At 48.1% G+C, this 13,754-nt stretch overlaps 1 pseudogene; it reads left to right on the forward strand.

Moving 5' to 3' along the window:
- The first annotated feature begins 12,030 nt into the window (after positions 1 to 12,030).
- On the forward strand, positions 12,031 to 12,816 carry LOC123041408 (glycine-rich RNA-binding protein GRP2A-like; annotated as a pseudogene).
- The last annotated feature ends 938 nt before the right edge of the window (positions 12,817 to 13,754 follow it).

Raw genomic sequence — 13,754 nt, forward strand, 5'->3', positions numbered from 1 at the left:
TGTCTCCCACGCCTTGATCCAGCAAGGAGAGAGGGAGAGGTTGAGGAAGACTCCGTCCAGCAGTAGCACAACGACGTGGTGGTGGTGGAGGAGCGTGGCAATCATGTAGGGCTTCGCCAAGCACCGCGGGAGAGGAGAAGGGAGAGAGGTAGGGTTGCACCAAGAGGGAGAGAAACTCATGCGTTGGGCAGCCCCTAGACCTCAACTATTTATAGGGGAAGGGGAGGGGGCTGCACCCCCTCTAGGGTTCCCTCCCCAAGGGTGGCGGCAGCCCCCAGATCCCATCTGGGTGGCGGCCAGAGGGGGAGAGAGGGGAGGCGCACCTGGGGTGGGCCTTAGGGCCCATCTACCCCAGGGTTTGCCCCCTCCCACTCTTCCCTGCGCCTTGGGCCTTGTGGGGGGCGCACCAGCCCACCTGGGGCTGGTCCCCTCCCACACTTAGCCCATGCAGCCCTCCGGGGATGGTGGCCCCACTTGGTGGACCCCCGGGACCCTCCCGGTGGTCCCGATACGTTACCGATAAAACCCGAAACTTTTCCGGTGACCAAAACAGGACTTCCCATATATAAATCTTTACCTCCGAACCATTCCAGAACTCCTCGTGACGTCCGAGATCTCATCCGGGACTCTGAACAACATCGGTAACCACATACAAACTTCGTTTATAACCCTAGCGTCATCGAACCATAAGTGTGTAGACCCTACGGGTTCGGGAATCATGCAGACATGACCGAGACGTTCTCCGGTCAATAACCAACAGCGGGATCTGGATACCCATGTTGGCTCCCACATGTTCCACGATGATCTCATCAGATTAACCATGATGTCAAGGACTCAATCAATCCCGTATACAATTCCCTTTATCTAGCGGTATTGTACTTGCCCAAGATTCGAATGTCGGTATGCCGATACCTTGTTCAATCTCGTTACTAGCAAGTCTATTTACTCGTTCCGTAACACATCATCCCGTGATCAACCCCTTGGTCACATTGTGCACATTATGATGATGTCCTACCGAGTGGGCCCAGAGATACCTCTCCGTTAACCGGAGTGACAAATCCCAGTCTCGATTCGTGCCAACCCAACAGACACTTTCGGAGATACCTGTAGTGCACCTTTATAGCCACCCAGTTACGTTGTGACGTTTGGTACACCCAAAGCATTCTTACAGTATCGGGGAGTTGCACAATCTCATGGTCTAAGGAAATGATACTTGACATTAGAAAAGCTTTAGCATACGAACTACGATCTTTGTGCTAGGCTTAGGATTGGGTCTTGTCCATCACATCATTCTCCTAATGATGTGATCCCGTTATCAACGACATCCAATGTCCATGGTCAGGAAACCGTGACCATCTGTTGATCAACGAGCTAGTCAATTAGAGGCTTACTAGGGACATGGTGTTGTCTATGTACCCACACATGTATCTGAGTTTCCTATCAATACAATTATAGCATGGATAATAAACGATTATCATGAACAAGGAAATATAATAATAATAACCAATTTATTATTGCCTCTAGGGAATATTTCCAACATCCATGCCATGCCATTCATTGAGCTTTCCTGAAACAATAGTCTTGGAATAGCATTAGCTCAATGAGCTATATGTTGTTATGAATTACCAAAACCACCTAGGGATAGTTGCACTTTCACAGGCCAATCAGCGCCCCCAGTACTGGAGGGCATGAACAGCAACTAGGAGGTCGGCCGCCGGCCATTAAATCCACCAGCTTATCAACTTATCGTCTCGTTTAAGTTATCAAGTCTCGTGTGGCAGTTTAAGTTACCAGTCTCGTATGGTGGTTTAGAACTTTAGATTATGGTCGTGAGATGAGATGGAACCTACCGAATGTCTATCTATCTATGTTGCGTATCGTCATTCGCTTATGGCTGTTGAACATGTACTAGTATGGTTTAACCAACTGCAGTGGTGAAATGCAGTAGTATTGTTTAATCATTTGGCCGATTTCACATGAATGATATCCATCTTTTATCCCATATACTCGATGTGCGTGGTGGAATACTGATGATGTGTTTTCTTCATTTCTACACCTTCTCATATCTTTGCCTTGTTTATAGTCTTGTGAATCATTTAGATGTGTAAACATGCTGGACTTAAGTGCTTGTGAATGTTAGCTAGTATGCATACCGTATCTTGTGAAGCTTAGTTTGAATGTTAGTGTGTCAACCTTTACAATCTATGTACATTGTGGGCATGTTATTTGACCCCTCATTTTGTTGCGCTATGACCAGTGTGAGTGTCTGCATGCAGTACCGCATCCTCTAATTTGGTGGATGCCAAGCCGGCCAGAGAAGGAGCTATAGCCTTTTTCCAAGTTGAAAAAGGTTATCGATAAGTATCCATAAGCTGGAGGCGTCTTTTTTTTCTTTCAAATGGGAAATAAGCTGGAGAGCTGGAGAGTGTCTCTAATGGGCAGCCGACTAGGCAGATACAAAAGCATATCCATCTTAAAGCCCATTTGTTTTTGTTTTTTGAAGAAAAGCCCATATTTCTTAAAGAGGGGGCGATCCTGGAAAAACCCTCCTTCCTCCTCACTTCCACTTATACTGCAGCTCGATGGACTCTCCCGCTTCTGTCGCCCCCCAATTCCCCCCGCTCCCCATCTTCCTCACTCGTACGGAAAACTCCTACTCGCCTTCTTCCTCACTCGTACAGAAAATGCCTGCTCCTCATCTTCCAATCCTACAGAAAACCTCAGCCCTTCTTCTTCCCCACTCGCACTGTCACTAAGCTCATCTCTCGCTACTCTGCTCAAACCCGTGAGCTCAGCGCGACGCCCGCAAGGAAAATGTAGTCGGCTGGCCCCACTGCTGAGAAGATGAGGCTCCCGCTAGCAGCGATGCCGGTTGTAAATCCCGCACCCGGCAGTGCGGGGAGAAGCGGCGAGCCCCCCCCCCCCCCCCCCCACCCACCTGGATCTGAGGAACCCGTAGAATCTCCAGTGGACCGCATTAGTGATCTCCCAGATGACGTCCTTGGGGAGATCATCTCCCTTCTCCCCACCAAGGATGGCTGCCGCACACAAGTCCTCGCATCTCCTTGGTGCACTCTCTAGCGCACCGCGCCTCTTAATCTCGACCGTCGTCAGATATCCGTCTTCCTGAATTTGATCTCCTCAGGGCCATCGTCTCCTCCCAATAGGGCCCCGTTCAATGCATTTGCATCCCAACACGCTACCTGTTGTCCATACCCCATATGGTGGACGCCTGGCTGACATCCACTGAATTCAAAAAACTCCAGCAGCTTGAGTTCTACCATTACTACAAAAAATATATGTCGTGATCCCAGCTCCATGTATTTGTGCCAACACCACAGTTGTCCATCTCGTGGTTTTCCTCCTCTCTCCACACCCTCACCATAGCTTGGTGCCATCTACTAGACAATCTGGTACTAATGATTCGACTCCCACTGCTAAAAAGACTTTCACTTGTGGTGGTTGATCTGTCGGAGGCCTCACTACACAGCATCATCCAATCCGGTTGCCATGCCCTGGAGCGCTTGCTGCTTGTTTTTGGATTAGAAATCCGTATCCATTGCCTCCAAATAAAGTTGCCTCACCTTAAAAGCATTAGAATTTATTTTGAAGGACATCAACTCACATCATCAAAGATGCCCCTTCACTTCAAAGGTTGCTCCTTGATTATTGTTATAAACCTTCGCAAATAACTGTCATCTCTGCGCCTAAACTTGAGGCCTTCGGTGTAATTCGTGATCTGTTTCTACATCACAACATGTTGTTTGGCTCCACACTTATTCAGGTACTGTATATTATCATCTACACTTTTGTAATCACAAGCTGCATTTTTTATTTGTGCGCATACGTTTTATATCATCTTGGAGTACACTTTGGATGCTAATATTATGCTATATGCTCAATGAAGAGTTCGTCCATCAGTAGCCTATCAACGGTGTTGGATTCTGTCAAGATCTTATATATTAGAATGTCTAGTATTGATCTGAACAGAATTATTGGCTTGTTGCGATGCTTTCCATGTCTGGAGAATTTGTATATAGAGGTGATTACTTCATGCACATTGAAAGCCCATATATATTGTAATAGAATTACCGTTCGGCTGTCGCTCTATCGACATACTCTTTTTTAGACCTTGACTATTTTCAATCTTCATGTCTATGTAGGCAGCAACACATGGAGAAAAACGTATAACTAATCGGTGGCGTAATAAGCACTGGGAGTTTCTCAGTTCTCATGACATTCGTTTGAGGACAATAAAAATGGAAGGTTATGCATCCAATCAGGCAAACAGAAACTTCGTCATATTCTTCCTGTTGAATGCGAGGTTACTATTGTCCATGAGACTTAAGTTTTTCAATAAGAAATTTCTCACTGACAGACATGTTGAACAAAAATAAAAGAAGTTTCAGGTGGACAAATGGGCTTCTGAACGTGCTCGACTTCTATTTACAACAACTTGTCATCATGTTCCAATAAATTTTTTGGCACAGGATGTTGATTTTATGGATCAGACCGATCCATTTGTTTGTGACTGCCAAAACAGCGGTTGGGTTAGATGTTATTGCCATGTTCAATCTGGATTTTGTCTAAATTTGATGAACAATTAATTCTTGGGCTTTTGTACCCTTTGTAAGCTTGAGTTACATGTTGTTGCCCTCGTACTCCCCTCCGCCTGCCACTACACTGTCGCATCTTCCATGGCTCTTGTCCGTTCCTGTCCGAGGCCTCGCCATCGTTCTCCGCCTTGGTTCGCTTGTTGTGCCTGCCGCCATCTAGCATTGTCAACATGGTCAACAACCGAGAGGAATCAGGAGATGACTGTACGTGGAGAGGCTGACAATAGGGATCCATCAGGGTCATGGCATTACGCAAGAAGGTGCCTCGTTATTACAAGCCAAAAAAAATACTTCCTCCTAATTGTTTGACATCTAGGTCCCACGCCATTGTCAATGTAGTCAATAAACAAGAAAATTACACAACGAGCGGCTAACACTAGGGGCCCAGCAACTCGCCCAGTTGTATTTTAGTTTTAGAGATAGAGCTCAACTACGCGTTGTGCGGGGTTTGTGACCCGTGTAGCCCACACTTTTATTTAAGCACATGACGAGCCCAGTTGATATCTGTTTTCTTTCTGAAAATGGCTAGCCCAGTTCTATTTTTTTGAAGAATAACCAACCGAGGCCTACTTGCTTTTCTCAGCCTTACTGGGCTGCAAATCTTTCAAGACGAGGATAGATGTATTCGGCTTCCGCAGAAAATGGGTTATAAGTAGTAAGAAATGGGCTGAAAACAATGGCAAATGGGATGTATGCTGTTTTCCACAGATTTGGAGGCTGACTTGTGGGCCTACTAGGTTGACGATGACGCTATCCTAAAAAATAATTTTGACGCGTACGCAAGGCTTTGTCAAATTAGTCAATACAGAGCAGTGGTTGTTGGATGTCCATCCAACGGCCATCATGCTTCTTCAATCTTTAATCTTCCTACTCCAGTCGCCCAAACCAGCGTGGGCGGGACTGCTTGCTCCCTCCTTGCGTGGCCGGCTATGCTTCCGCTAGGCCATCCCTCTACCCACCCGCACCTCCTGTTATTTTTCCACGGCATTAGCCTCACCCCACAGCCGACCAACCAGCCCACGTACTCCCCTCAGCGTGGGCATCCGATGTTGTGCCTTCACCGGCTCTGGGTCATTCCCTTCCTCGGCCTCACTGTCGTCCACCGCGTTGGTGCTCTCGGCGCGGCGTGGTCAACATGGTCAACAAAAAACAGCCATCGGAAGAGGGATGTAAGTAGAGAGGCTGACAGTAGGGACCCACACAAGCAAGTGCCTCCTTATTATGCAAAACAATGATTGCTCCTACTGACATCTGGGATCCATCAGCTGTATCTTCACATGGAAGGAAGTGCCTCCTTGTTAAGCAAAAAAAATTGTTCCTCCCGGTGACAGCTGGGACCCGACAGATTTGGTGGCTGACTTGTGGGCCTACTAATCTGACGCGTACGCAGGGCTTTGTCAACTTAATCAACAAATGATTCTAGCAGCTAGACCGTTGGATGTTAATCCAAGGGTTGTGCTGCTTCTTCAACCTCTGATCTTGCTCCTGTCTCTCGTGGGCGGCAGTGCTGCCACGCACCCGAACCAGTCCAGTTTCCCACTCCTCTTCATCTGCGACTCCACTGCCGCGTCTTCCTCATCTCCAGGTCGTTCCAGTCTGGCGCCTCGTCGTCGTCCATTGGCCTTGGCGTGCTCGGCACGGTGTGCTCAACATGGTCAACAAATGAGAGTCATCGGAAGATGACTATACGTGGAGAGGCTGACAGTGGGGAGGCATCACGCCCATGGACGCATGCATGCAACTTCGTCCTTTTTAACCTGAAAATTAATGTTGTCTCCCCCTGACAGCTGGGACCCAGCAGCTACATCTTCGCACACAAGGAAGTGCGTCCTTACTACATGCAAAAATAATAATTCTTCCCCCTGACATCTGGGACCCATCAGCTATATCTTCGCACGCAAGGAAGTGCCTCCTTATCCTCCCTAACAGCTGGGACCCACCTGGTCGAACCGTACGTAGGGTTGTCTCTCTGGTAGCGAACATGTACATACATACTGTGGTCGATCGGTCTCTCTGCAAGGATGAACCATGGCCGAGCAAGGAGCAACACGTGTGACGTAGCTGTTGAGGCAGTCTTGTATGAATCATGTACACATACGTACATCCATGCTGCAAGAAAGTAAATACAGCTACGTATGTACATACGGGCGGGGTCTCGAATGCGTACAGCAACAGCATCCTGTTCATCGGCAGCCAACCGGCTGGGTCGGAACGGAGAAACAATGTCGTGTTCATTGGGAGGCAAAAGACTGGCTCGGAATGCGTCGTGTTCATCGAGAGCCAACCGGCTTGGACGGAACAGCCGAAACAGGGTCTGGCATACCGCAGAACGGAGTAAACGGCCTTCTGTTCGACCGGCTACGGTCGAAACGGGATCCTGTTGATCGGGAGGGGTTTGGCGTACCGCAAAACGGAGGAAACAGACTTGTGTTCGAGCTCCTACGGTCGAAATGGGGTCCTGTTGATCGGGATGGGTGTGGCGTACCGCAAAACGGAGGAAACAGACTTGTGGAGTGACTACTGTCAAAACGGGGTCCTATTCATCCACCGTCTACTACCTCGTTCCAGCCTCCACGGGCTACTATTCATCCACCGTCGACTTCCTCCAGGCTCCACTTGCTACTGTTCACCCACCATCGACTTCCTCCAGCCTCCACCAGCTATTGTTCAGCACGGGGTCATGTTCATCCAGTCTCCACCGGCTACTGTTCAACCAGCCCTCCACACGGGGTCCTATTCAACCAGCCCTCCACGGCGTCCTATTCATCCACCCACAACCGACTCGGGTGTGTGGCGACCTCCACTCGATCAGGGTCCGGTTCATCCAGCGGCAACGGCCTCTACTACCGCGGGGTCCTGTTCATCCAATCCCCACCGAGAACTGTTCATCCAACCACAACCACGTATGTCTCGACTCGTTCAACCAACTCCCAAGCTCACTGTTCATCAAGAGGCGGCAGGTTCGATCGGCTTCAGTAAGCAGCAGCAGCAGCGATCGATCGCTCGGCTTAAGTTAGCAGCAGTACCGAAGGAATCGCTCGGGTTCAGTTAACAGCCAAGGGATCGATCGCTCAGGTTCAGTAACACGTGTAGCTAGTGCAATCGCTCGGGTCCAGTTAGAGCCAACGCCTTGCACACACGCGCGTACATGTACGAGAGAAACATGCAAACCTCCCTGCATTGCTCGGCCCCGACCACCCATCGTAACCAAGAACTCCCCGAAATGTTTCTCGCCCTCGCTTCTACCATGATTTTTTTTGTCATGGACGGCCCAAAGAATGTCATGCAGGTGCGTCCACGGCCCGCCCAGGATGAAAAGCCCATTTTCTGTCATGATTTTTTGTCATAGAAGTAGGAGCCCACCACATCTATGATGATACATGCTTTTGTCACAATTATCGTCATAGAAGTGTCATAAGCATGACAGGAAAAAATTCGTTCAACCCAAAATGTCACGGATGTGTCTTTTTTTGTAGTGTGATCAAATTTATGCACTATGCTAGCATTCACAATTCATAAATTATTTCTTTTATCATTTACCTACTGGAGGACGAGCAGGAATTAAGCTTGGGAATGCTGATACGTCTCCAATGTATCTATAATTATGAAGTATTCATGCCATGTTTACAATAATTTTATATGGTTTTTGTATTGTTTGATTAGAATTAATCCGGACTGACGTTGTTTTCAACAGAACTACCGTGGTGTCATTTTTTGTGCAGAAATAAAAGTTCTTGAAGTGGGCTGAATATTTACGGTCATTTTTTGTGGACCAAAAGAGACCCCCGAAGCTTCGTGGGAAGACCAGAAGACCCACGGGGAAACGACAAGCTCGCTAGGCACGCCCTACCCCCCTAGGGAGGGGCAACCGAGCTTGTCGTTGCCTCGTGGAGCCCCTTGACGTGAGACTAACGCCAAAAATTCCTATAAATACCCAAACCCCCAGAAAGAACCCTAGATGAGAAGTACCGCCGCCGCAAGTCTCTGTAGACACAAAAATCCAATTAGGAGCCCGTTCAGGCACCCTGCCGGAGGGGGAAATCATCACCTGGAGGCCATCTTCTTCATCTTGATGGCTACCATGATGAGGAGAGAGTAGTTTGCCCTTGAGGCTGAGGGTATGTACTAGTAGCTATATCTTTGTTCCCTCTCTCTCGTGTTCTTGATTTCGCACGATCTTGATGTACCGTGAGCTTTGTTAATATATTTGGATCTTATGGTGTTCTTCCCTCTCTACCTTCTTGTGATGAATTGAGTCCAGCTCTTTGAGGTTTCATTATGTTGGATTTAGTACTGGATTTGAGAACACTTGATGTATGTCTTGCGATGGGATATCTGTGGTGACAATGGGATGTTCTATTGATTCATTTGATGTATGTTTGTCACTCAACTCGCGGATCTGCGAGGTGACATTGGGGTAATCTATGCATAGGGGTTGATGCATGTTTTCGTCCTACGTTCTCCGATAGGAACTTTGGAGTGATTCTTTGTTGCACGTTGAGAGATTGTTATATGATCCAATTATGTTATCATTGTTGAGATATTTTGCGCTAGTGAAAGTGTGAACCCTAGGCCTTGTTTTCAAGCATTGCAATACCGTTTTTGCTCATTTTTACTACTTGCTACCATGTTGTTCTTACATTTTTTTGATTATAAAAACCTATATCTACTATCCATATTACACTTGTATCACCATCTCTTCGCCGAACTAGTGCACCTATACTATTTACCATTGTATTGGGTGTGTTGGTGACACAAGAGACTCTTTATTACTACCTCCGTCCGGGTTTATTGGGCCCCTTCGTATCTTGGGTTAGACTTTCACTATCTATAAATTTCTAAAATATAAAGTATATGCTATAAAAATATTATAATGTTGGATTTTTATTAGAAAGAGCTTCCCGACAATATAATTTTTGTGACATATAGTTTACGTTTTGTTAGTTAGATTTATAGGTCAAACATTACCCCAAAATAAGAGGGGGCCTAATAAACCCGGACAGAAGGAGTATTTGGTTGCAGGGTTGTTTGAGAGAGACCATCTTCATCCTAAGCCTCCCACAAATTGATAAACCTTAGGTCATCCACTTGAGGGATATTTGCTATTGTCCTACAAAACTCTACGCTTGGAGGCCCAACACGAGTCAATGAGAAGAAATGTTGTGTAGTAGACATCAGTGTCTCATATCCGGCACCTTATATCCATACTACCCATGCACACATTGATCTATCTTACAAGAACACTTGATGTATGTCTTGCGATGGGATATCTGTGGTGACAATGAGATGTTCTATTGATTCACTTGATGTATGTTTTGGCACTCAACTATCGGATTCCGGAGGTGACGTTGGGGTAATATATGCATTGGAGTAATGTATTTCTTGATTTATGTTGATGCACGTTTTCGTCCTCCGTTCTCCGATGGGGACTTTGGAGTGATTCTTTGGTGCACGTTGAGGGGTTGTTATATGATCCAATTATGTTATCATTGTTGAGAGATTTTGCACTAGTGAAAGTATGAACCCTAGGCCTTGTTTTCAAGCATTGCAATATCGTTTTTGCTCGTTTTTACTACTTGCTACATTACTGTTTTTATATCTTCTAATTATAAAAACCTATATCTACTATCCATATTACACTTGTATCACCATCTCTTGGCCGAACTAGTGCATCTATACTATCTATCATTGTATTGAGTGTGTTGGGGACACAAGAGACTCTTTGTTATTTGGTTGTCATGTTGTTTGAGAGAGACCATCTTCATTCTACGCCTCCCACAAATTGATAAACCTTAGGTCATCCACTTGAGGGAAATTTGCTATTGTCCCACAAAACTCTGCGCTTGGAGGCCCAACACGAGTCCGCAAGAAGAAAGGTTGTGTAGTAGACATCAATATCTCATATCCGGCACCTTATATCCATACGACCCATGCACACATTGATCTATCCTACATGATCAAATGACGGACAACAAAATTGAGCTGCAAAGAAACACGAGATCGGCTGCAAACGGACATAACATACTTCACCACATCCAAAAGATCATATAGTTTGTCCACAGACAAGTTCATAAAGTTCTATAGCTAAAAACGATATAAAAATCGAGGAGGAGGGGATGGAATCACCACTTCCTCGCCGGGCCTTTGCCCTTTCGGTCGCAGGCGCAGTTGTACGCGTCCGCGGTAGGTGGAGGCTCTTGGTCGTCGGACGACGAGATGCAGTTGTCGCTGCCGTCGGATAGGATGATGAGACCCCTCATCTGACGAACCGCCCTGTCGTGCTCCTGCTTCAGCCTTGCCACCCGATCCTTCACTGTCGTTGCCTCCTTCGCCTCGCGCTCCGACTGCTCAATAACTAGCCGGAGCCCCTTCACGTTCTTCCTTCGGAGGCGGCGAGCATCTATTTCTGCCGTCGTGAGGGAGCGGCGGTACACCCAGGCAAGGAGACGCGTGTCCTTGTTGGCGTCCGACTCCGTCCCGCGGTGGCGCGCGACTGCTCTGCTGCCTCCCTCTCTCGTGCATGCCGCCTCTCGTGGCGCGCGGCGCACACCTCCGACTCCGGAGTGCGCGTGCGGGCCGGAGGCGCGGGCACAAACACCCAGCGCTGGTTGTGTGCAGGAGCGGCCAGCGGGGGAAGGAGACAACGCGGGTCCAACACAGACTGTGCTGACCGGGCGTTGTTGCGCGTGGGTCGGGAGGGTCTAACTCCGGCGGCCGCGCTGCACCGGCGCAGGAGCTGCGGCAACGCTCCAGATTTGGAGCTGACGCCGATCTCCACCTTCGAGCGCTGCAGTGAAATGCGGACGACCATCTCCTCCTTATAGTCGAGCTCCGAGCCAGAGTCGCTGCCCGACCTGCTCATGATGGTGGATGGGATCGGAACCGAAGAGGGAGAGGAGTGGACAGACGGAGCGAGAGAGGGAAAGAGTGAACTAGGGTTTGAGCTCGCCATCCGGATTGGGGTTTTTTATGGAGTCGGTGGTGGACCGGGCCGTGAGGCGGACGTGCTCGGGTGTGCCCGTGCCGCCTCATATCTGCCTTATATTTGGGTTATATATGAGGGGTGTCGGTCAGCCCGGGCATTTGTCCGCAGTTTGAGAGTTTCGGTTGGGTTGATTTTTTTTTTTGACCAAGCCCGGATTGAGACGGGTAATAGGGACACGACTGTAGATGCTCTGAGCCCGGTTATAGAAAAAGTTTGCCACGTTTCGTTCAGCCATGTTGGCGAGGTGCCCCCCGCGGCTACGCGTGGACTAGTTGCACCCTGTATATACTGGCATCGTATCGGCTTGCGCACGCATCCTCAATTATTCGTCTCACGCCTCCACTGCCCGCTGCCCCGGCCTCACCGACGCCCACCCAGGCCTAAGAAAAACCTCGATTGTTCCCACCGCTAGGGTTTATCTCGAGTGCAATGTTGGTGCCATGGTGGGATTCGGATTGGAAGGACCGCTCGAGGATCGAGTACCGCACCTATGTTGGCAACCTCTCCTAGAGCACCGATGAGCGCTCGCTCAAGGATGCCTTCCACGCCTACAGCCCGCTCAGCGCCGAGGTCAGTGAAGGTTTCTTGATGTGAAGGCTTCGTCTTTGATTTTAGTCCTCCACCTCTCTCTACAGTCCTAGATCCTCCGCCGTCGCCCCCTCCCATCTCCTCTCCGGTTAGCGCCAGGGACGAGTGGGGCCAGGGTCCCGCGCATGTACGATTGTGGTTGATTTTAGATCTTTCCTAGTAGTTTGCTCCCTTTTTCCGATCCCCTTTAGGTGGCCGGTGGCTGTGTTCGTCGGCTTTGTGTAATTCGTGTTCGTGCTTGGAAGTTGCTTGATGGTACTGTAATATGAGGCTTTTACCCGCAAAAAAAAGTACACTTTGATGTTTTGTTCATTGCTTGCAAGTTTGTTAGTTTGGATGGATTGTACATGTCACCTTGTTGTTTTCTAGGGTTTCTAGGTTTACTTTCCCTCGTTTACACATAGATCTGGTGAAGTTTCCTTGTGCGCTGACTCGCTCGTTCGTGTTTTGATTTGTCAGATCGTCACCGACCGGGAGACGGGCAGATCCCGCAGGTTCGGCTTCGTCAACTTCGGGGACGACAACTCGATGAACAACACCATCCAGGGCATGGACGGCCAGGAGCTTGGCGGCCGCACCATCACCGTCAGCCGGGCCAATCAGCGCCCCCGCCGCTGGAGGGCATGAACAGCAACTAGGAGGTCGTCAGCCGGCCATTAAATCCACCAGCTTATCAACTTATCGTCTTGTTTAAGTTATCAAGTCTCGTGTGGCAGTTTAGTTATCAGTCTCGTGTGGTGGTTTAGTTTATGGTCGTGAGATGAGATGGAACCTATCGAATGTCTATCTATCTGTATTGCGTATCGTTCGCTTATGGCTGTTGAACATGTACTAGTATCGTTTAACCAACTGCAATGGTGAAAATGTAGTAGTATCGTATAATCATTTAGCCGATTTCGCGTGAATGATCTCCATCCTTTATCCCATACTCGGTGTGCGTGGTGGAATAGTGATGCTCTCAACGCGCTCTGTTGAGGATGTGGTTTACCTGAATTGAGAAAAAATACTAGCTGGTTTGTGTGTTGTGCTTCCGAGATAAGAAGCAGCTATATAATGTTGCGTGATGCTCTATCATTGAGCTACCTGTCAAGTTCATTTGTGACTTTAAGGGACGAGGTGTTCTGACTTACTTATCAGGGAACAGGGTAATTGCTATGCATTTCTGAATGCAGCGGGTGGTATCCTTGGACTGGATGCTTTGTTTTCTCTGAACCTTTCCAAGTTGGAATAGTGATTGGGTCTTCGTTTTCTATGAACCTTTGCACCTTGGCAAGTCTTATTTTATTTTATTTTGTTGAGAAGTGAACCTTTGCAAGTTGAACAGTGGTTGGGTCTTTGTTTTCTGTGGACCTTTGCAAGTCTCTTTTCACTTCGGGGCCGTGTCTTCCACCGTTTGTATGTTCCCAAGTGTATCTCTCGCCCAAATAAAAGCAGAGAAAAGATAAAAGCAAGGAAAGAACATAATAACGGGCTGATACCAGCACCTCTGCCTGGGAAATATGCAAACATAATGCTTCCCAAGTATACAAACTGCACATCCTACTTAGGACAGGACTCAATTTTTG

Source organism: Triticum aestivum, chromosome 2B (assembly GCF_018294505.1).
Source record: "Triticum aestivum cultivar Chinese Spring chromosome 2B, IWGSC CS RefSeq v2.1, whole genome shotgun sequence".
Taxonomy (NCBI): Eukaryota; Viridiplantae; Streptophyta; class Magnoliopsida; order Poales; family Poaceae; genus Triticum; species Triticum aestivum.